Source organism: Nomascus leucogenys, chromosome 8 (assembly GCF_006542625.1).
Source record: "Nomascus leucogenys isolate Asia chromosome 8, Asia_NLE_v1, whole genome shotgun sequence".
Classification (NCBI taxonomy): domain Eukaryota; kingdom Metazoa; phylum Chordata; class Mammalia; order Primates; family Hylobatidae; genus Nomascus; species Nomascus leucogenys.
The window spans coordinates 101,209,361-101,234,455 of NC_044388.1; the positions used below are offsets into that span (position 1 = coordinate 101,209,361).

The 25,095-nt window shown below is 41.1% G+C and overlaps 1 protein-coding gene and 1 pseudogene across 3 annotated transcripts in view; one reads left to right on the forward strand and one right to left on the reverse strand.

The window, feature by feature from the left end:
- SCAI (suppressor of cancer cell invasion) overlaps positions 1-25,095 on the reverse strand; it is a 194,084-nt gene that overhangs the window by 133,871 nt on the left and 35,118 nt on the right. The window lies entirely within an intron of this gene.
- On the forward strand, positions 21,880-22,086 carry LOC115836545 (annotated as a pseudogene).

The following is a 25,095-nucleotide window of genomic DNA, read 5'->3' on the forward strand; positions in this document are numbered from 1 at the left end:
AAAACAGACTCATCACGTTAAGGTAGATTCTATAATGACATTTATTAAAAAGGGGTTATAACATGAGATCACCACAACTGTTATTGTTCTTTATCTTGATATAATTTTTTAAAAATCTAATAAGCTAAATAAGGCTATGTGATATACATACACTGGAAGTGAATTCTGAAGACCCAAGTCCAAGTCCCAATTGTTCCATTTTCCCCAAAGTCACGCAGCTTACAGTTTTATCAAATTTCAGTTTCTTCATTTGTATCGAGGATAATGAGCACTAACTACCCTATCTTACTAGACTACTGTGACAAATCTTATTAAAAAGTAACCATTTTTTATTACTATCAATTAAAAAGGCAAATGTAATTATATTGTAATAAAAGTAGACTGTGTTTTTTATTAAGGAAAAATATCTTGAGAACAATAGACCTTAAAAGGTTAAAAAAAAAAATCAAATAACAGACGGGTGCAGTGGCTCATGCCTGTAATCCCAGCACTTTGGAAGGTTGAGGTGGGCAGATCACCTGAGGTCAGGAGTTCGAGACCAGCCTTGCCAACATGGTGAAACCCCATATCAACTAAAAATACAAAAATTAGCCGTGTGTGGTGGCGTGCCCCTGTAGTCCCAGCTACTCAGGAAGCTGAGGCAGGAGAATCATTTGAACCAAAGGGCGGGGACTGCAGTGAGCCGAGATTGCACCACTGCACTCTAGCTCTGGGCAACACAGCAAGGCTCTGTCTCAAAAAAGAAAAAAAAATCAAATAACATATCAGAGCAAGGCTCTGTCTCAAAAAAGAAAAAAAATCAAATAACATATCAGGCTTCCACATTAAAAAAATATTGGCTGGGTGCAGTGGCTCATGCCTGTAATCCCAGCACTTTGGGAGGCCAATGCAGGAGGATTACTTAAGCCCAAGAGTCCCCATTAAAACTTAGCCAGGTGTTGTGGTGCACACCTATAGTCTCAGCTACTCAGGAGGCTGAGGTAGGAGGATCACTTGAGCTCAGGAGGCTGAGAATGCAGTGAGACGTGATCGCACCTGGGCAACAAAGCGAGACCCTGTCTCAAAATATATATGATAATTCTTTGCTGCTGAGAAAAAGTTCCATCTGAGCCACCTAGAGGGTTAAAATATGCCATGATGATAATGATGATACCATTAAAAACCGAGCAAGACTGCTGACTGAGGATTCCTCCCAAGAGGACCAAGTGTCAAGCTGACACATCCTCTTCTCCTGGAGGTTCATCAAGTCTTATTCTTCTGTCAAGCCTCTACCCTTAGCAAACGTAAGTAGACAGTAATTTTTTAGCCAATTTAAAAGTTATTAAACTGACTTAGTGCCACCATCTCTATCAAACTTTTCTAGATCACTCCTGTCAGAAACAATTTTTTTTTGAGCTCTTAAAATACTTTGCTTATATAGCTCAGTTGCCTTATATCATAGTTATTTGTGTACACTCATCATCCCCTTCCTAAATTGTAAGCTACTTGAAAGCAGTAGCTGTGTGAAATAACCTCTTCCTTAAAGCACTTTATGTAAGTGCCTTGAACACTGTTTCCAGGCAACTCCAAAATATAAACTAATCAAAGGCAGTGAAACAGTTTATGTGTGCCTGCTCTATGGCTGCCACTGTTCTAGGTGCTCGAAAGAGAACTTCAGCTACCACAGGTGGTCAGAGGTAAGGAAAAGTGACTGTGGCAGGGACTTGACACTCTCCAAACACTGGGAAACCTCATCACTGGAGGGTCTCAGAGGGAATGCTGAATAGCTGGCATTACAAAGATGAAAAAAGGTCACCATTCAATCTTCTAAGAAAGAAGACTATAATCGGATTGGCCTAGTGGTACATGTGGAATCTATAAGGATTTTGTGAAAACAAAGGAAATCCTTCAAATTCCAAAGCCTTAGCCAGACTGCTGATCTAAAAATATGTAGATTAATTATCAGGAGATTCTTAATAGATCAAAATGTAGTCTACAAAGGCAGATAGATATATTTGGGACCAGCATAGGGGCAAGAGTGGCGTGGGTAAGAGCACTGGTGTCAAACAGCCTGCACTCAATCCTGGTGCTGCCACTTACTATTCAAATACAGCTGCATGATTTTAGCCAAGTCATTTGACCTCTTTGTGCTTCAACTTTCCCATATATAAAATGGGTAGAATAATAGAAACTATTTCCCAGGGTTATCATGAAGATTAAATGAGAATGTATGTAAAGTGTTTAGAAGAGAGTCTGGCATACATTAAATGTTATGTAAGTAGTACTGCCATTTAACTTACCACCTAGACTAGGACAATTCTGTGAATGAAAAGGGACACTATTAGACTCTGGAAAACCAGACTGTGTCAGGCAAACTAGGACATATGGTCACCCTATAAATAAGCGTAAGAAGAAACAAAGGAATGTAACTAGAGAAAACAGCATTCTCTACTTCACCTCCCATAGATGCAGGTACCAAATGTTAAGATCGACTTAACTCTTCTGCTAAAGACATGTTATAGCTAAATAAGCACACTTAGTTTTTTGCTGTAAATACCACATGCCAGTAGCATTGATTGATACATCAGTCAATACTGGCATAATGCCCTCAAGATTAGTAGCAGCCATCCAACAAATATTGAGGACATGCTAATGGTATCAGGCAGAAAGTTGGTAAGACTTGGTCCTTGCCCTCAAGAAGCTCACCACCAGTTAAGGAAATGATTCCTGCAGGTATTAGCTAGTAACTAGTAACTAGTCCCCAGAGGCCATTGCTATAGCAAATATACCAAAGCCTGAAGATATCTCAGAAAACACTGGCAAAGATGAAAAGGGTGATTTGAAAAACAGACACAGTAGAAAAGAGAAAGTATTGCATTATTTTACATGGTACTTTCAAATAAATAAAGACATTCTAGAAAAATAATTAGAAAAAAGTACTTGCAGCGGATAGCTTTTATTTGGCCCATGTAGCATCAATTTCCACTGCTTTGTAAAATTAGTGCTCTTTCATTATGTGAAATCTCATTAAAAGCAAAAAAATCCATTTAGAAGAAAACAAGAGAGGAGAGATAATGAATCAGGGAAACTGGTAATTTTATGTGTGTGATAATGGCTCAAAAAGAGTCCTCATGTTTTAAATATGCATACTGAAATATTTACAGATTAAATGATGTGATACCTAGAATTTGCTTCAAAAACTCAGGGTTAGGTAAGTGTGGATATACACAAATATATCAAATTTATAGATATAATATACATACATAAAGTATATAATTGGCCATCAACTCACGATTGTTGAAGTCAGGTGATGAAAATGTGGGGATTAATTATTCTATTTAATTTTCTATAAATTTAAAATTTTTCATTTAAAAAGTTTTTGTTGATACGTCAATAGAATGGTCTCAATTTTTTTTTTTTTTTTTTTTTTGAGACAGGGTCTCACTGTCACCCAGGCTGGAGTGCAGTGGCACAATCACAGTTCATGACAGCCTCAAACTCCTGGGCTCAAGCACTTCTTCCACCTCACCACCCCATGTAGCTGGAACTACAGATGCACACCACCATGCTGCTATGGTTTGGATTTGTGTCACCACCCAAATCTCATGTCGAATTGTAATCCCCAATGTTGGAGGAGGGGCCTGATAGGAGGTGACTGGATCATGGGGGCAGATTTCCCCCTTGCTGTTCTCCTGATAATGAGTTCTCAGAAGATTTGGTTGTTTAGAAGTGTGTAGCACCTCCCCACTGTTCTCTCTTCCTCCTTCTCCAGCCATGTAAGACGTTCCTGCTTCCCCTCTGCCTTTCTCCATGATTGTTAGTTTCCTGAGGCATACTCAGCCATGATTCCTGTACAGGCTACAGTACTATGAGTCAATTTAACCCCTTTGCTTTATAAATTATCCAGTCTCAGGTAGTTCTTTATAGCAATGTGAAAACAAACTAATGCACACACCCACCTAATATCTTAACATTTTGTAGAGATGGGGTCTCGCTATTTTGCCCATGCTGGTCTTGAACTCATGGGCTTAAGCAATCCTCATGCCTTGGCCTCCCAAAGTTCTAGGATTACAAGCATGAACCACCATGCCTGGATGTATTATTTTTAATTTTAAAAATAAAGTGCTTTTGAAAACTCCCTAACATAGAGTTTCTTACCTTCTCATTCCTGCCATTTTGGGCCAAATAAGTCTTTGTTGTGGGGGTTGTCTGGTACACTGTTTAGCGGCATCCCTCGCCTCTACCCACCAGATGCCAGTTGCATCACCCCCTACTAGTTGTGACAGCTAAAAATGTCTCCAGATATTGCCAAATGTGTCTTGGGAGGCAGATCGCCCCAGCTAAGAAGTCCAGTGCTGATATACCATATACCTTATCCAAAACATTCCCAACCCTACAAAACAGAAACTCCCCAATTCTTAACTATATCCTACATATCTAATAATGATTTTCAGCATTGTATCTTTTCTTATTCTTAATTCAGTTACTAATACTCTACTTGTAGTTCAGACTACCTCAAGTAGATAAACCAATTGTGCTGCTGCAAATTTAATGATTCAATAAAAATTATACTGCTTCTGAGACTTCTCTTCATCTATTTCCAAAGCTGAAACTAAAAACCTTAAGCTATTTATAGTACTATAACCTTCAAGAATATGGCCCAAAAAAGCAGGAAAAGGTTATACAATTCAATCTTCTTAAAATGTACTACTTAACCTTTGGTCAAATTAAACAGCTCCAAAACATGCCCCAAAGCAGAATAACCCATACAAAGATGAAAGGGCAAAGGATATTATCTAGTTTCTTATTACTCAAAATGAGATCTATAGACCAGCAGCATCAGCATCACCACAGAGCTTAACAGAAAGGCAGAATCTTAGGCCCCACTTCAGACCTACAAAATCAGAATTTGCATTTCAACAAGCTCTCCAGATGGCTTGTACGCACATTAAGTTTGAGGCAGTAATCTAGCTGGGGTTTTTTTTGGTTTGGGGTTGGGGGTGGGCAGTGTTTGTTTGTTTGTTTTAAGAGAAAGACAGGGTCTCACTCTGTCACCCAGGCTGGAGTGTAGTGGCACAATCACAGCTCACTGCAACCTTGAACTCCTGGGCTCAAGTGATCCTCCCATGGCAGTCTCTGAGTAGCTAGCCTTCACTGTCTTAGGAAGATAAAAAAAAAGATACCTGTTTTCTTATTATGTTTAAAATAATGGATAAATATTTGGCCCATTTCCAATAACAGATATGTAAATGACTACAATAAGGAACTAATGAGTGCTGGGAAATAAAGTTGAGGTGAAAACTAGATCATGTATTCTCAATTATCCACACCTAGAAAAAAGGTTAGCCTAGACAGCAAGCATGTAGTGCCCTAGAAGAAATAAACCATTTCTGTGTGTCTAGACTTGAACTCAATTCTGAAATGACTACAACAACCCCCTTCAGCACAATAGTATACATACTTGGAGCTAGGCATATTTTCTTAATTAACAAATGATGAATACTACAGGATTTTATAAAATATCTGCTAGATAAGTTATTCTGCCTTGTGCAAGATAGGAGTATGTAAAAGGCCTCTAGAAAGGTCTAGATTTCAAGAAAGGAGGAGGCAGATAAGAAGAAAAGGAAGGAGAGGAAAACGAGGGAGGATGTAGAGGAGAGAGGAGGAGGAAGAAAGAGTAAGGAGCGATGGAGAGATGAGGAAGAGGAAGGAGGATGATGAGGAAGGAGGAGGAAGGGGCAGGGGAGAAGGAAGGAATTTTTCCCTAAACAAGAATTTCAACAACAGCCTAATGGGCTAGTTCATGAATCTATCCACTTCTTTTCATCTCCACTGTCACTATGCTAATCTAAGTCATTATCATCTATTTTGGAGCCTCATGACTTATTCTCCCCACATCTACTCTTATACTCCTATACTCCATTCTTGACATAGCAGCGACCTCCTGGACTCAAGAGATCTTCCCACCTCGGCCTCCCAAACTGCTGGGATTACAGGGGTGTGCCACCATGCTTGGCCTCAGAGTAATCTTTTTAGAGGTCTTTGAGATGGAGCCAGTGGCTCAAATGAGAAAGGATAGGTTGGCCGGGCGCAGTGGCTCGTGCCTGTAATCCCAGCACTTTGGGAGGCCGAAGCAGGTGGATCACGAGGTCAAGAGATCGAGACCATCCTGGCCAACATGGTGAAACCCTGTCTCTACTAAAAATACAAAAAAATAGCTGGGCATGGTGGCAGGCGCCTGTAGTCCCAGCTACTTGGGAGGCTGAGGCAGGAGAACAGTGTGAACCCGGGAGGCGGAGCTTGCAGTGAGCCGAGATCACGCCACTGCACTCCAGCTTGAGTGACAAAGCGATACTCTGTCTCAGAAAAAAGAAAGGACAGGTTCAGTACTCACCCCAACAGATGCAATACCAGGGTTCAAAAATGGTGGCAACAGCATCCGGAACCAGACTCCCCTAGGGGCATGACTTCGGCCATGATTACAGATCTTTGGATTCCCTTGGTTCCTGCCTATTTTCTGAACCAGATTCTCCACTCTTTCCATCCACGCTGTGAGGTACTTGACAACTTTCCAATAAATTCATTTTCTGCTTAAGTTGGCTGGAATTAAGGTCTGTAATTTTCAACCAAGAACCTTTCCTGGAACAATGCCGTTTCTTTTTTGCTTTTTTAATGACCTGTCACTCACTAAGTTTAGCCTTCCAAAATGAGTATAATTAAAAAGCTAAAATTCTAAATACCATTCACATCAGTGACCTCCTAAAAACAGCTTTCAAAGTGAATATTTAGTTTTATTTACCACTCAGTTAAATCCAACATTCTACCTACTCCATGCTTGCACCTGGGCTACTAAATAGGGCTGAAGAAATACACATAATCATGCTGACTGATCTCACTTTCAAAGCATGACCACAGAATGGGCATTTCCACTACATTCCTGGTCCACTCACTCTTCACTTTCCAGAGCCCTATCTCACACCTTCTCTTCTCTCCTCAAACATCCAACATCTCATCCTCCATCCCCACTTTTCAGCTGATGGCAATTTCACTACAAAATAGAGGCTTAGGCCGGGCACAGTGGCTCACGCCTGTAATCCCAGCACTGCGGGAGGCCGAGGTGAGCGGATCATGAGGTCAGGAGATCGAGACCATCCTGGCTAACACGGTGAAACCCCCATCTCTACCAAAAATAAAAAAATAAAAATAAAAATAAAAAAGTTAGCTGGGCGTGGTGGTGGGCGCCTGTAGTCCCAGCTACCTGGGAGGCTGAGGCAGGAGAATAGCGTGAACCCAGGAGGCGGAGCTTGCAGTGAGCCGAGATCACGCCACTGCACTCCAGCCTGGGCGACAGAGTGAGACTCCGTCTCAAAAAAAAAAAAAAACAACCAGGCTTGGCTGGGCATGGTGGCTCATGCCTGTAATCCCAGAACTTTGGGAAGCCGAGGGAGGTGGATCACTTGAGGTCAGGAGTTCCAGACCACTTGGCCAACATGGTGAAACACCGTCTCTACTAAAAAATAAATAAATGAATAAATAAATAAATCAATATTAGCCAGCCATGGTGCCCGTTACTTGGGAGGCTGAGACAGGAGGATGGCTTGAATCCAGGAGTCGGAGGCTACAGTGAGCTGAGATCACACCACTGCACTCTAGCCTGGGCAACAGAGCAAGACTCTGTCAAAACAACAACAACAACAACAACAACAACAACAACAACAAACCACCAGAGACAATCAGTAAAGATCCTCCACACATGCCCAGCCACAATGTACCATCTACTTGCTATTGTAGCCATACATATTATTCTGTCTTCCCTTCTATTATCTTGATTGAACTATGTTACTATCTAAGGCCAAGCCCTCCATTCATGCCTTAACCCTCACATCCCTCACTGTTATTCAAGGACATCACCCATCAATTGTTCTCTTCTTGCAGCATCACCAATGGGCCTCTGTGCTGGATAACTATCATCAGCATTCAAAGAGGGTGCATTAGCTTCCAATTTAAAACTCTTCTTTCCAGCTCACATGCTCCTCTAGCCTTCATGCTGTTTCTCTACTCTCTTTCACAGCATAACTCTTTAGAAGACTTGTTTATAGAGCTGTCTCCCATTCATCCTCCATTCTCTGTCGAACACACACCAATTCACTTTGTTCCCATCATTCCACTGAATCATTGCTTGTCACTACCAATGAGTTCCATACTGGTAAATCCAAAGGGTAATTATCAGTCTTCATCTTATGTTACTTATCAACAGCACTGGACACTGTTGCTCATTTTCCTCTTCTTGAAACACTCCTGGTTGCCTTCTAAAACATCATTTCTGGCTGGGCATGATGGCTCATGCCTATAATCCCAACACTTTGGGAGGCCAAGGTGGGTGGATCATTTGAGGTCAGGAATTCGAGACCAGACTGGCTAACACAATGAAACACCATCTCTACTAAAAATACAAAAATTAGCTGGGCGTGGTGGTACACGCCTGTAATCCCAGCTACTCAGGAGGCTGAGGCAGGAGAATTGCTTGAACCCAGGAGGCGAAGGCTGCAGTGAGCCAAGATCATGCCACTGCACTCCAGCCTGGGCAACAGAACGAAACTCCATCTCAAAAATAAAAAAGTCACTTCCTCTTCTTACTTAACAGGCTGCTCCTTCTCAAAGTTTCCACTGATGGTTCACCTAATGATCCAACGTGGAAATGTTGGAGTGTTCCTGAGCTCAGATCTCTTGAGATGTTCTCTTCTCCACTCATTCCATAGGTGACAGTGTGCATTTTCACGGCTTTACACACCAAATGGACACTGATGACACCTTTTTTTTTTTTTTTTTTTTTTTTTTTGAGACAGGGTCTCGCTCTGTCACCAGGCTGGAGTGCAGCAGTGTGATCTTGGCTCACTGCAGCCTTCGCCTCCCGGGTTCAAGCAATTCTCCTGCCTCAGCCTCCCGAGTAGCTGGGACTACAGGCATGCACTGATACGCCTGGTTAATTTTTGTATTTTTACTAGAGACGGGGTTTCACCATGTTGGCCAGGATGGTCTTGATCTCCTGACCTCGTGATCTGCCCTCCTCGGACTCCCAAAGTGCTGGGATTACAGGTATGAGCCACCGCACCCGGCTGACACCTATGTTTTTTTAATCTACACACTAGACCTCTCCCCTGAATTCCAGTCTCCACTTTCTAACTTCCTATTTGTCATCTCTATCTGAATGTCTAATTGGTACTCCAAACTTACCAGATACAAAACTTAATTGCAACTATTCACCCCAAAAACCTACTCTATTCACAGTCTTCCCCTTCTCAGTTGGGGCAACTCCATTCTTCCAGTTGTTCAGGTACAGTTCATTCCAAACACAGCAGACAAGATGATCTTTTAAAATATGTCAAATTCTATCGCTTAGCTCAGAATCTTTACATGGTTTCCCATCTCATTCTGAGAAGGTCCCCAAGTCTTTATAATGGCTTACAAGGTCTCATATGATCTGATCACCACTATTATATCCAAGACTCTATCTCCTATTATTCTTCATCCTACTATTCTCATTCATTCCAGCCTCACTGCTCTCCTTGCTGTTTCATGTACACACCAATACTCTACACATTCCTGCCACAGGGTTGTCTTGGAATTCGCTGTAATCTCAGCTTAGACCGCTCTTCCCAAAATATCTGCACAGCTAGTTCCATCATTTCACTCAAATCACCTTATTGGATTTCTGGTCTTTGCTGACCACCCCATATAAAACAGCAACACTCTTCCTTATACTTATTTATTTTTGAGACAAAATCTGGCTCTGTCACCCAGGCTGACGTGCAAGGGCTCCAACACGGCTCACTGAAGCCTCGACCTCCTGGGCTCAAGTGACCCTTCCGCCTCAGCTCCCCAAGTAGCTGGGACTACAGGCTCACACCACCATGCCCAGCTACTTTTTGTGTTTTCTATAGAGACAGGGTCTCCCCATGTTGCCCAGGCTGGTCTCGAACTTCTGAGGTCAGTTGATCCACCTGTCTTGGCCTCCCTAAGTACTAAGATTACAGGTGTAAGCCGCCATGCCCAGCCAAAATTTATTTATTACCTGTCTCCAAATATAATGCAAACTTCATGAGGGGAGGGACATTTCCCTATCTCCAGTGTCTAGAATAAAGCCCAGTACTAATAGTTACACAAGAAACTATTGATGAAAAAAACTTTAAATTATAAATTTTTAAATTATAAAATATATACATAAAATGTATTAATTACTTTCACACACAAAGTTGTGACAGACATACAGATGTATCACCCAGCTCTCCCTTCAAGAAAGAACTTGCTAGGAGTACTGTCAGCCCCTGTAGACATTACCTCTGCAGAGCTACCTTGCCCAAGGTCATGTGCTTCCCAAGGCAGCCCTCATCCAGTAACCAATGGAGACAAAGGTATAAATGGTCCAGCCATTTCTGCTCAAAGCAGGGCAACTCTAAAAGTCCACGTTAGCTCCAGAGCTCCCTGTGGAGTCAACTCCTGTTGTTCAGACTGTACCACAGCTCAACTTCTCCCTGCTAAATCTTGCTTCTTCCCTTCCACAGGAGTTGAACAGAAGAGCACTACTTAACATCCTGCACATTAAGTTGTGTCTCAAATTCTGCTTTCTGGAGCCCCTAACCTGTGATAGTTAAGACAAAAAATACATGCTTATTAAACTAAAAAACAACGCATATCCCTATAAAACAGAAAATGAACATCCCTATTATAGATAGTCCTACAATACGTGTTCTCTCCTTCTACAGAAATGATTACATAATAACAGAGTCTCCTATTTTTAACTGGGCATAAGGCCAACCATAATAAACACTAGTCTTCCTTGCATCCAGGTATGGCCATGGAACTAAATGATGGCCAGTGGGATTTGAGGTGAAGTGATGTAACTTTAAGAACTTGTCCTTAGAGGAATTAATGTGCTCTCTTCCTCCTGACTTTCCCCCTTTTTTCTAATGGGAATATGGACATAATATTGAGCATCTTGGACCACGTGGATGTGGGCAATAAGCTAGTGATGACAGAGCAACAAGACAGAAGGAGCTTAGAAAAACAAAACAAAAGAATAGAAGGAGCCTGAATCTCTGTGGAGTCACCATAAAGGCCCTGGGAGGCTTAAACTGAGAAAGAATTAAACTCCAATCTTTTTAAAATCTCTGTAACTTCGGTGAGGGCTACAACTGCTGTCAGTGCTCTGCCCACATTTTTTTCCCAACCCTGTGCTCTCACTCCCAACAGCCAGCACCTGCAGGTCTTTGTAGAGGGGCTACCCTCAGTCTGCCAGCACTTCCTGGACATTTATACACTCATCCTGTATTAGTCTGTTTTCACACTGTTGATAAAGACATACCCAAGACTGGGTAACTTACACAGGCAAAAGGGTTCAATGGGGGTGCCTCATAATCATGGCAGAAGGCAAGGAGGAGCAAGTCATGTCTTACATGGATGGCAGCAGGCAAAAAGAGAGAGCTTGTGCAGGGGAACTCCCCCTTGCAGAACCATCAGATCTCGTGAGACTTATTCACTATCACAAGGAGAACACAGGAAAAACCTGCCCCCATGATTCAATTACCTCCCACTGGGTCCCTCCCACAACACAAGGGAATTCAAGATGAGATTTGGGTGGGGACACAGGCAAACCATATCACCTCCCCAACAGGGATGGTCCTTAGCAATGACTGATGGGTATGAAAGTATAAAGGCTCTACTTTATTTCTTTGGTCCCTGGCAGTGACAACTCTTAGGTATAAGCTCCAGAACTCCCTTGCAAGACTAGCCAAAGTTGTCTACCTTGAGGCTTTCTTGGTATCACATCCTTGATACCAGCCTCCTGTTCCTGTCCCCAGTCCTACTTTCCCACTCCCTAGCAGGTTTTTCTGAAACTCTTCTCAGTAAGTTGCCTTCCCATAAAAGTTTATCTCAACTCCTGCTTCTGGGGAACCCAACCTGAGGCAGTACCCTGCCTCTATCCCATTTTCCCAGGGTTTATCACACTCAATAACTGTACACCTTTCCAAACCTTTGTCTTTGGATAATCAAACATGTGGTTCTCTTAAATGAAAATGAAATTATATGACATAAACTATGCAACTGGCCTTACTCACTTAAAGTATTGCATAGACCACATTCTATGACAGTAAAATATATATACACCTGACTATTTTTCAGGATACATGGTTGCCTATAACTTAAAGTTTAAATAAATATCAAACACATTTTTTCGAGAAGTAGAGAAAGAATTTTAAAATGGTAGGAAACTTCTTTGATTCACTCCTATCATTCTACTCATCAATGAGAAAAGAAAGATTATATTACGTATACAATTACTTCTAGGAATACCAAAAAGAAGCAATGCAAAATTTGTTAAAAGTAAATAAATTAGCCGGGCGCGGTGGCTCACGCCTGTAATCCCAGCACTTTGGGAGACCGAGGTGGGCAGATCACTTGAGGTCAGAAGTTTGACACCAGCCTGGCCAACATGGTGAAACCCTGTCTCTAATAAAAATACAAAAATTAGCCCAGCATGGTGGTGCGTGCCTGTAATCTCAGCTACGCAGGAGGTTGAGGCAGGAGAATCGCTTGAACTCAGGAGGTAGAGATTGCAGTGAGCCAAGATCATGCCACTTCACTCCAACCTGGGAGACAGAGTGAGACTCCATCTCGGGGAAAAAATAATAATTTAGGAAAAAAAAGTAAACAAATTAAATCATTCTTTCTTCTAGTTCTTTGAACTCCCCAAAGAGTTTAAAGGCCTGAAATAGATATAGACACAGACATATGTAATCTTCAATATATTAATACTTAAAATATTTAAATATTTTATATACAAATAAAATTTATATCAAATACCAGGATAGTCTTTCTTACAGTTTTGTGATTTAAAAAGGCAGGAAGAAGAGAAAGAAGTAGGAACATTTCCCTAACTCCCATTGCAAGTCTGATATTTCCAAAGAATATTCTTTTGTTACTGGCAAAATGCATTCTAGATATTTCAGAAGGATATGTTGCTTGAAATATATATTTCAAGGAAGAAAGATTATAGATATTTTGTGAACCCCCAAGAATTAAAATAATAGCAATGGAAATTTCAATATTTCAACACCAACATTATTTAAGCATGTATATTCTTATATGTATATATTCTTACATATGTAAGAATGTATACAAGACTATGAATATTCCTCTAAGAATATTCTTATATGTATATAAATTCTGATCTATATAAGAATATATATATAAGACATATATATATATGAGACAGGGTCTCACTCTGTTGCCCAGGCTAGGGTACAGTGGCACAATCACAGCTCACTGCAACTTCAATCTCCTGGACTCAAGAGATCCTCCCACTTCAGTCCCCTCAGTAGCTGGGACTACAGATGCACACCACAACACCTGGATAATTTTTTTTATTTTTTGGAGAGACTGGGTCTTGCTATGTTGTCCAGGCCAGTCTCAAACTCCTGGCCTCAAGCAATCCTCCTGCCTCAGCTTCCCAAAGTGCTGGGATTACAGGTATGAGCCATCATGCTCAGCACATATTTAGAACATGACTGAAAATATAACAATGTTATCTCTTATTGGATGGTAAATCTGGATTACAATTATAAAAGAGACTTAATAAAGCAGTGTAACCCTTATTTTCCACAAAATGACTATACTGGTGCATAAAATGAAACAGAAGCCTTGAAAAAACAAACTCTCATGAGTAACAAGATTGTTTTCATCTCATTTGGAACTGTTCAATGTTACATATCGAACATTTTGGCAGGCCAATAACCTGTAACATTATAATTTAAGAATGCTAAGATGGGGCATGGCTGCAAGATGCAGTCACACTGTTTGTAAATTAAGAAACGAAGGGGGTCAGATGTGTGACAGAACTTCTGTGGTGGTGTTTTTCCTATTTGTGAACTGCAAAGGGAAGTCTCCAATCTAGTTATTAAACTTTCAGTCTGTCTGAGGTAATAGCTATTATGCCAAAAGCAATTACCCAGGCTAGTACTGGAGATGTTTTGTTGTTGTTGTTTTAGCCGAAGTCAGGTAATTCCTGGGTTTGTCTGTATGTGCCCTTATCCCTTAATCAACAAGAACATCTACAACATCAAAAATCTCCCTCCTGTTTCCAGTTCTTCTCAATTGGCAAAATCACAGATTAAAAAAAAAAAATTAGATGTGTGTCCAAAATTGTCTTTACCGCAAGTGTTTTGAGACAAATTTTAAAAACAGATTTACTTGTAAGGGATTTTGTTGAGATGTAGAGAAGTGATTTTGTTGAGATGTAGAGAAACACTTCCTTGAAGTTTATTTCTGATACTGTTAGCTACATTCTTGGCATCCTTTAGGAATTTTAAGAATACATATTCATATCCAGGAAAAAATAGAGAAAATATATATGCAGATACTTCCCCAAATTAAACTAAGCATGATGTAATTCCTATAGAATTTTGTTATGAAAGAAGAAATCATTTTTTATCTTCATTTTTTTTTTTTTTTTTTTTTTTTGAGACAGTATCTCATCACTCTATTGCCCAGGCTGGAATGCAGTGGTGCGATCTCAGTTCACTGCAACCTCCGCCTCTGGGTTCAAACGATTCTTGTGACTCAGCCCACCTAGTAGATGAGATTACAGGTGTGCGCTACCATGCCTGGCTAAGTTTTTTGTATTTTTAGTAGAGACAGGGTTTTGCCATGTTGTCCAGGCTAGTCTCGGCCTCCTGGCCTCAAGTGATGCGCCCGCCTCAGCCTCCCAAAGTGCTAGGATTATAGACGGCAGCTTTTCATCTTTCAGAGAAAAACAAATACACACCTTATGTTTAAGCAAAAAACAAGAATTATCACTGGTACTTTGGCTTAGGCTCTGGCTGGCCTTGAACGTTCCAGACTTTAAGTGAGTAATGAATATGAGGGAATCATGTTTCTGTCAGTAACAGGTGTTAAATTCTACTGTCTCTATGAATTTGACTACTCTAAGTACTTTGTATAAGTGGAATTATATTTGTCATTTTGTGTCTGGCTTATTTCATTTAGCATAGTGTCTTCAACGTTCATCCATGTTGTAGCATGTGTCAGAATTTCATCGCTTTTTACAGCTAAATAATATCCCATTGTATGGATATAACACATTTTGTTTATCTGTCCATCTATATCAGTGGACATCTGGGCTGTGTGCACCTTTTGGCTATTGTGAATAATGCTGCTACTAACCTTGGTGTACCAATCTGTTCAAGTACCTGCTTTCAATTTATCTGGGCACATGCCCAGAAGCTGAGTGGCTGGATCATATAATAATTCTATGTTTAATTTTTTAAGGAACTGCCATACTTTAATGTAAGATTTTAAAGCACAAATATCAGTGTATTCTACAGATCTATGAGAAGTAGCTCTTGTCTCTTGTGGTGATTGCCCACATTTAGCTTAGAATTGCAACTTGCAACATATATGTCAGAAGTGGCCCAGGTTTTCACATTTGGAAGGAAAAAAAAAGTAGTAATAAGAGCTATCACTTATTGACTGTTTATTATGCACCAGATTGTGAGCTGAGAGTTTTACATAGATTCTTGCATTGAATCCTCAAGACAAACCTACTTGGTTCTACTATCTCCATTTTAGAGAAAAGTAAGTAGGCCAGATAGGTTAATGACATGCCTAAGATCACAAAGCAGATGAGTGCCAGCACCAGGACTCAATTTCAGTTCTAAGTCAGAGTCTTTGCTTTAATCACTATTCATTCTTTCAACAATCATTCATTAAAGGCCTATTACACGTCACGCAATATTCGAATTGCAGGTGACACAGTAATGAGCAAAACACACATAAAATGTTCTTGGACTAGGGCCGGGCGCGGTGGCTCATGCTTGTAATCCCAGCACTTGGGAGGCCGAGGCGGGCGGATCACGAGGTCAGGAGATCGAGACCACGGTGAAACCCCGTCTCTACTAAAAATACAAAAATTAGCCGGGCGTGGTGGCAGGCGCCTGTGGTCCCAGCTACTTGGAGAGGCTGAGGCAGGAGAATGGCGTGAACCCGGGAGGCGGAGCTTGCAGTGAGCCGAGATTGCGCCACTGCACTCCAGCCTGGGCGACAGACCGAGACTCCATCTCAAAAAAAAAAAAAAAAAAAAAAAAAAAAAATGTTCTTGGACTAAAATAACTTACCTCTAGTAGGGGGAGACAGTACAAATTATATAAATTACATAGTATATTAGATGGCGACAAGTGCTCTGGAGAAAAAGCAAGCAGCCAAAGGGGACAAAGAGCTGCAATTGGAAATAGGCTGATCACAAAAGACCTCGCTAAGATGACATCTGAGCAAAAAAAACCTGAAGGAAGTGAAAGAATAAACCATGAGGGAAATCTGGTAGAAAATTATTCTAGGCAGAGAAAAGAGCAAGTGCACAGGCCCCAAGTTAGCTTGCCTGATGTGTTTGAGCAACAGTAAAACACTGAACTAAAAACTGTGACTGAGCTGGGCACAGTGATACATGCCTACAATCCCAGCTATTCAGGAGGCTGAAAAGGAAGGACTGCTTGAGTCCAGGAGTTTGAATCCAGCCTGGGCAACACAGTGAGACCCCGTCTCTTAACAACAACAACAAAAACAAACCCAACTGAGACTGAAGTGGAACCAGCCACAGATTGATGAGGAGGGGAAGAGGTCAGAGAGATACTGAAGAACCAGTTCACGCACAGCCATGCAGGCCACTGAAAAGCCTTCAGCTTGTATGCTGAAGGAAATGAGGAGCCAATGGTTCGTTTTGAACAAGGAGTGATGTGATTTGATGGACATTTTAAAAGGCTCTCACTGGCTACTGTATTGGGAGACAAGAACGGAAGCAGGGAAGCCAGTTATAAGACTACTCTAACAACTCAGGCCACAGTTTAAATCAGTAGAGAGTGGAAAATAGTTAAATGCTGAATATTTTCTAGAGACAGAGCGGAGACTTACCAATGGACGGGAATGCAGAGGATAAGACAAGGTGAAGAATGACTCCAAGGCCTTTGATCTGAGCAACTGGAAGGAAGGAATAGCCACTGACTAAGATGAGACCTCCAGACCTGTCTGAGAGGTCTATTAGGGGCTCCACTTTGGAAGTGTTAGGGTTGAAAAGCTACTGGACATCTGAGCAAAAATGCAGAACAGGCAGTTGGAATTTTGAGTCTAGAGTTCAGGGGAATGGTGTAGGCTGGAGTCAATTTAGTACCACAAAATATGCCAAGAACTGTGTCAGACACTAGAAATACAGGGATGAATACATAGTACTGACCAGCCAAGAGACTGAAGTACATCCTTTCCCCCTAAATGTATTTCTCAGTGTGTTTGCTAACAGTTGCTATGAAAGAGCAGGGAAAATGTCAGTCAGCTAAACAGTTTAGATTTCCTTTTGAGAATTTTTCAGACTTGAATAAACTAAACATATACTGTGACTTTCCACAAGGGGATAGAGACGTCAAGCTGTTATGTGAACTTCTTAGCTTTTGTTGAAGTGTATGTTGTAGGCACATACTGGTCTAGGGCAAGGTTCTCAACTCCAACACTATGGACACTTGGGACCATATCATTCCTTGATGTGGGTGCTGTCCTGTGCACTGCAGGATGTCTAGCAGCATCCCTGGCCTCCACACACTAGACACCAGTAACACACCCCACGTTGGTGACAAACATGTCTCCAGGCATTGTTAAATGTCCCAAGGGACAAAATCACCCCCAGTTGAGAACCACAGGTCTAATGTTATAATATATGCTTCCATAGGAAAATAATGATATTCATTTTTCCTAAGTCTACTTTTATTTATTTAGCAGCAGAAAAAGATCTATTCATCTATCCTAATTATCCCAATGATGAGTTCATTACCGTTTCCCTACTTAAATTGGTAAGAGGCCATTAGACATGAATTTCCTCATTTTCCCCTCCAGCCTCTATCTTACTTACCCTCCCTCATTCCTCCTCTTTCATAAAGATCAGCTGCTCCTCTAGCCACCACTTGTGCACTGGATTCCAGTCCCACTTGCCTCTGACCACAACTTCACCATCAGCTACTCCCTGCCCAGTAGGTTTAATTTCTCCCTCAGCCTTCAAACATGCTAATTTTTTCTCTTACCAAAATGAAACAAACAAACCCAAACACTTTTTTTTTTTTTTTGAGATGGAGTGTCACTCTGTCGCCCAGGCTGGAGTGCAGAGGCACGATCTAAGCTCACTGCAACCTCCACCTCCCAGGTTCACGCGATTCTCCTGCCTCAGCTTCCCAAGTAGCTGGGATTACAGGACCCCGCAACCATGCCCAGCTAATCTTTGTATTTTCAGTAGAGACGGGGTTTCGCCATGTTGGCCAGGCTGGTCTTGAATGCTTGACCTCAGGTGATCCACCCACCTCGGCCTCTCAAAGTGCTGGGATTACAGGCGTGAGGCACCGCGCCCAGCCCTACCCAAACACCTTCTCCTCTCCCTTAAGTCATCTTTCTCTTTCTCTATACAGCTAAATTTTCGTGAGGTTCCATCTTAGACGCCTGCCCTCTGCTTTTCCTCACTGCATGTTTCCTTCTCTGCCTAATCAAGTCTAGGTCTACCGTCATTTTTCCACTCTCTCAAAGATGAAGACCTCTTACCTGCCCAGTTCAATGGTTTCCTCAGAGGCCTTCCCTACTGACATCACCTAGTGCTGAAAATATTTTTAAAAGAACTCCTGAAGAAACTTTCTGACCCAGTGAGCAATCTCTTTCTTGAATCCCATGACATCATTCCCCTGGTTCTCTTTTCACCTCATTGATGGCTTTCTCGCAGTCTGTTTTCCTGTTTCTTCTGCATCCACTAACAGAGGTAGTCCTTTGAGGATGATATTCAGTCCTCTTCTAAATGACTTCCAGGACTCCAAATACTCCTAGGAATTCCCTATTTAACTCTGACCTCATATTCTATCCTGAGCTCCAAATTAAGATTTTTAACAATGAGATGGCAGATTTTTAATAAAAAGAATCAGAAGTAATATTAACATTAACAATAATAACAACCACCACCAGAAATGTCTTTTACATCCGAAGCACTGAAGAAAGCACTTTATAAATATTCACTCATTTAATTTGCCCCTCAACAAGCGGTCCTTACTATTCCAACCACAATAATGAAGTTACAGTCTCAGAGAGGTTAAACAACTTTCTTACACAGCTAGTAAATTGTAAATCTAGGGCTGGGAACAGATTTTACTTCAAAGCCAATTTCTTAATCAAGTGATATTGTTTCACCTTATCTTTTCGATTTCTCCTCAAAATTCAATTTTCTTAGGACTTCCTGAGTTTCACAAACTTATAGGATAATTTAAGGTTAACATTCAAACTATACACTCTTGGCCTCTGTCTTAAAAGAGAAACTTTTTTTTCTAAGAATCCTAGGGCTAAAAGGAAGTTAGTGTTATATAATTCATCTCTCAGCCTGTAGGGAGAAGTGTATCCAACCCATTCCAGACAGATGGGTATCTTCTATTTTTAATGACATCTAGGAAAGGAAACTCTCGCCTACTAAATTTAGACTGTGAGCCAAAGGAAAGAAGCATATCTAATTTTATGCTCCATATAGCCAGGCCTTCATATATAGTTCGTAATATGCATCCTAACAGGATTATTACCACAAGTAGAAACGAACACTTAAAAACTACAATAAAAAAAAAAAGACAATAACTAGAAAGTGATTCAACTGGACTCTTCAAGTTCACAAGAGAACAGAATCATTCCAGTCCAAATTACAACAGAGCAGACATCGTAACAATTCTTCCTATTAAAACCCATCTGGCAGAAGTGATTGGAAAAATGACAGAGGAGTGTCCAGCAAGATGCATACATGTTTCACGGAGGTACCTAGTTTTTAAAAGTTAATTCCAAATCTTAATAGAGAAGAGTCACGAATGAATCCTAAGTCAGTAACACTTTGAGGTTTATAGTTATACCTTTGCCATTGGTTATTCTTAACTCTAGGCTTTAAATCTAAATACTTCACAACCTCCCTAAAAGATTTCAATCTAATTCTGTCTGTCAGATAATCTTTGCTGGCTCTCAAGGCATTAAGGAAAAAACAAACAAAACAAATATTGCACAAATGATGCAAAATGAAGAGATTTCTGATCCTGTGTTTTACTTTAAAAAAAAAAAAAAAAAAAGGCTGGTGCAGTGGCTCACTCCTGTAATCCCAACACTTCGGGAGGCTGAGGCGAGCAGATGGCTCGAGCCCAGGAGTTCAAGACCAACTGAGCAACATTGTGAAACCCCATCTCTACTAAAAACACAAAAATTAGCTAAGCATGGTGGCGCGTGCCTGTGGTCCCAGCTATTCGGGAGGCTAATACAGGAGGATTGCTTGAATCTCGGAGGTGGAAGCTGCAGTGAACTGTGATCATGCCACTGCATTCCAGCCTGGGTAACAGAGAAAGACCCTGTCTCACCAAAAACAAAAAGGCCAGGCGCGGTGGCTCACACTTGTAATCCCAGCACTTTGGGAGGCTGAGGCAGGCGGATCACGAGGTCAGGAGATCGAGACCACGGTGAAACCCCGTCTCTACTAAAAATACAAAAAAAAATTAGCCAGGCGTGGTGGCGGGCACCTGTAGTCCCAGCTACTTGGGAGGCTGAGGCAGGAGAACAGCGTGAACCCAGGAGGTGGAGCTTGCAGTGAGCCGAGATTGCACCACTGCACTCCAGCCTGGGCGACAGAGCGAGACTCCGTCTCAAAGAAAAAAAAAAAAAAAAGGAAAGAAGAAACACTCTTTGCACTGTTACAACAGAAAGCTAAAATCACTTTAAGATATTTTTCTTGAAGAAGCCACTGGATAGGGTTCACACAAATGTTTAATTGGCTCCAAGTCAAAGAACTTCCCAAATTAACGACTGGAGAATGCATCTTTGCAAAGTTAAGAGGGCTTTAGTATTACTTCAAATGACATAAACTCCTGGGTCTACTGTAAACTTACATTCATCACTTTTATTAATGATTAATGGAAATTGAAAAGTACATAATTACCAAAGTATACCTTCTGGTACAGACTAGCAATAAATGCAAGTTGATAAATGTGGGGAAATGTTTGTATAAAACTACACTGGTAAGGCCGGGCCGGTGGCTCACGCCTGTAATCCCAGCACTTTGGGAGGGTGAGGGGGGTGGATCATGAGATTAGGAGTTCAAGACACCCTGGCCAAGATGGTGAAACCCCATCTTTGTCAAAACCCTTTGTTTGTCAAAAAACAAACAAACTACACTGGTAATGTGCTACTAAAAATACAAAAATTAGCCAGGCATGGCAGTGGGCACCTGTAATCCCACCTGCTCAGGAGGCTGAGGCAGGAGAATCGCTTAAACCTACAAGGTGGAGGTTCCAGTGAGCCGAGATCATGCCACTGCCCTCCAGCCTGGGTGACAGAGCAAGACCCTGTCTCAAAAAAAAAAAAAAAAAAAATTTAGTGTCAACACTGTTTTGTTTCCTGAATAATAATAGTCTTCAAAGGGGCTTGACAGTTTTTCACTTCTGCTGACAGTCAACTGATACATCAACTTTCATAAATCATCTGGTGATAAGAAAACCAAAGCCATCATGTACCTCTAAAACTTCAACTCCAGCCTGGCCAACATAGTGAAACCCCATCTCTACAAAAAAAAATTTAAGAATTAGCTGGGCATGGTGACATGCCCCTGTAGTCCCATTTACTCAGGAGGTTGAGGCAGGAAGATTGCTACCACTGCATTCCAGCCTGGGTGACAGAGCGAGACCGTCTCTAAAATAAATAAATAAAAATTCAAATAACTCATTACTGCAACAGTAAATAAGGTTCTATTTCTCCAAGAGCTAAGTCTGCTCCTATTCCCTTCATGATACTGGGCAAACTATCTGTATTTTTATGTTACTTATCGCTTCTCGGCCTTTTGGCCAAGATCAAGTGTAATATCTGTTCTTATCAGTTGAATGTTACCTGTCTCATGTCCCTTCTCCACAAAATAAAGGAATTTGAATGTTCTTTAAAGTCCTTCAGGTTCCAAATCTCTGTAATTCTGTACAGTGTATCTGAAAGTGTATAGTAGAAATGGGCAATATATTTTAGGAATAAAGAGAACCACAGATAAATACTTTGGCACAATTGCTTATACATATTGTCTGTATTTCCACGTTTGGCATAGAAAAGGAAATTGCTTACATTACTATATTTTATCTCCAAGAACCTAAAGTCTCTCTCCTTATAACTTTCCAAACCTTAATCTCAGAGGATAAACTCTTTCTAAGAAACAGATACAGTTGGCCGGGCGTGGTGGCTTACGCCTGTAATCCCAGCATTCTGGGAGGCCGAGGCAGGCAGATCATGAGGTCAAGAGATCAACACCATCCTGGCCAACGTGGTGAAACCCCGTTTCTACTAAAAATACAAAAATTAGCTGGGTGTGGTGGTGCAGGCCTGTAGTCCCAGCTACTCAGGAGGCTGAGACAGGAGAATCACTTGAACCCAGCAGGCAGAGGTTGCAGTGAGCCGAGATCACACCGCTGCACTCCAGCCTGCGTGACAGAGTGAGACTCCATCTCAAAAAAAAAAAAAAAGATATAGTTAAGTCAATATTTAGCCAATATGATCTTATAAAGTTTCTTAAATTTTGGTCTAAATACCTTAAACAGTTTAAATTTGTAAGTGTAAGTAACTGTCTTCAAATAAAAGCACGATAAAAAAAAACACAAGCATTGGAAGATTCATTTCCAATGGCCTAGTCATCCAGTAAAATTTTTTAGCATCATAAGCTTTATTTCCTGTCTGACATCCTCACGGATCTAGTTTGACAGCTCCTCTGTACAATTTCTACTATAAGACTTCTCTGGCCTCTCTTGGCACATGTAAACTGCTGCTAGGTAATATTTCCTTTGGCAACAAATTATATACTTTATAGAAAGAGACCTTCAACTGAACCCTCACCACTCAAACCCACATTCTTCCCCAACATATGAATCTTAAACTAAGTCTTGTATAACAAGTTAGACACATTTTATTACACTGAAATGTGAAATATTCATTAAATTCTCCCTGCTAAAAGGAGGATTCAAGTTACAATCTCTCTTAAAGAGAAATCAAAAATGGTTTTGCTAAATCATATGCTGAATTTGCATTATTTTTCTTTTCCTTTTTTTTTTTTTTTTTTTTTGAGACAGGGTTTCACTGTGCAGAGTACAATCACCACTCACTGCAGCCTTGACCTCCTGGGCTCAAGCAATACTCCCACCTCAGCCTCCCAAGTAGCTAGACATGTGCCACCATGCCTGGTTATTTATTTATTTATTTTTTAGTTTTTTGTAGCATCAGAGTCTCATTATGTTGCCCACACTGGTCTTGAACTCCTGGGCTCAAACGATCCTCCTGCCTCAGCCTCCCAAAGTTCTGGGATTACAGATGTGAGCTACCATGCCTGGCCTTGAGTTATTTTTCTTTCTTTCAACTGCCCTTGAATTACAGGCAGATACATATTCTATTAGGTTTCAAGAAATAAAAACAAAATTAACTGTAATCTAGAAAAATAAATACAACAGGCTGGGCACAGTGACTCACGCCTGTAATCCCAGCACTTTGGGAGGCCGAGGGGAGAGGATCACGAGGTCAGAAGATCGAGACGCCCGGCCAACTATATCTGTTTCTTAGAAAGAGTTTATCCTCTGAGATTAAGGTTTGGAAAGTTATCAGGAGAGAGACTTTAGGTTCTTGGAGATAAAATATAGTAATGTAAGCAATTCCCTTTTCTATGCCAAACGTGGAAATACAGACAATATGTATAAGCAATTGTGCCAAAGTATTTATCTGTGGTTCTCTTTATTCCTAAAATATATTGCCCATTTCTACTATACACTAGAAATACAAAAATTAGCCAGGGGTGGTGGTGTGAGCCTGTAGTCCCAGCTACTCGGGAGGCTGAGGCTGGAGAATCACTTGAACCCAGGAGGCAGAGGTTGCAGTGAGCCGAGATCATGCCGCTGCACTCCAGCCTGGCAACAGAGGGAGACTCTGTCTCAAAAAAATAAATTAATTAATTTAAAAAAAAAAGAAAAAGAAATACAACAATATAAATGGAACCTCCAAAGTTTAAGAACCAGAGCCAGGCAAGATAGCTCATGCTTGTAATCCTAGCTATTCAGGAGGCTGAGGTGGGAGGATAACGAGCCCAGGAATTCAAGAGCAGCCTGGGCAACACAGTGAGACTCTGTCTCTAAGAAAATTTTAAATATTACCCAGGTGTTGTGGCATGTGCCTGCAGTCCTAGTTACTTGGGAAGCTGAGGCAGGAGGATGGCCTGAGCTGGGGAGTGAGCCTGGCTGCAGTGAGTTATGATTGTGCCACTGCACTCCAGCCTCGGCAACAGAGCAAGACCCCATCTCTAAAAATAAATTTTAAAATGAGTAAATAATTTAAAGAACTATACTTTCAATTCACCGTTCCCACCTATTTATTTAATACATACCCTAACATACCTTTCCCTTATCAATAACCCATTACTACAGAAGTAAAATGTGTTATTGACTGACAAAGCCCAAATGAACTACTGAAGCAACTACTTAAATCAAGGTTTCCATTTATGTATCTATCTATCTATCTATTTATGTATTTATTTTTGAAGCACAGTCTCACTCTGTCGCCCAGGCTGGAGGGCAGTGATGTGATCTCGGCTCACTGCAACTGCCACCTTCCAGGTTCAAGCAATTCTCTTGCCTCAGCCTCCCGAGTAGGTGGGATTACAGGCACACACCACCACGCCCAGCAAATTTTTGTATTTTTTAGTAGAGATGGGGTTTCGCCATGATGGCCAGGCTGGTCTCAAACTCCCGACCTCAAGTGATCCACCCGCCTCGGCCTCCCAAAGTGCTGGGATTACAGGCATGATGAGCCACCATGTCTGGCCCCAAGCATGCTTTAATTTAACTCAAATATCTATTTATAGGCCTTAAGACTCAGATGATAGGAAGTTTTAGTAAATATAGAATCTGCCCACTAGTTGATATTCTAGTAGAGAGGATAAAAGAGTTTACAAATTTAAACATACGTATTATGTTGGTATGACACCATTTGAAAAAGTTTAAGATTGGAAAGTTTATTCATTAT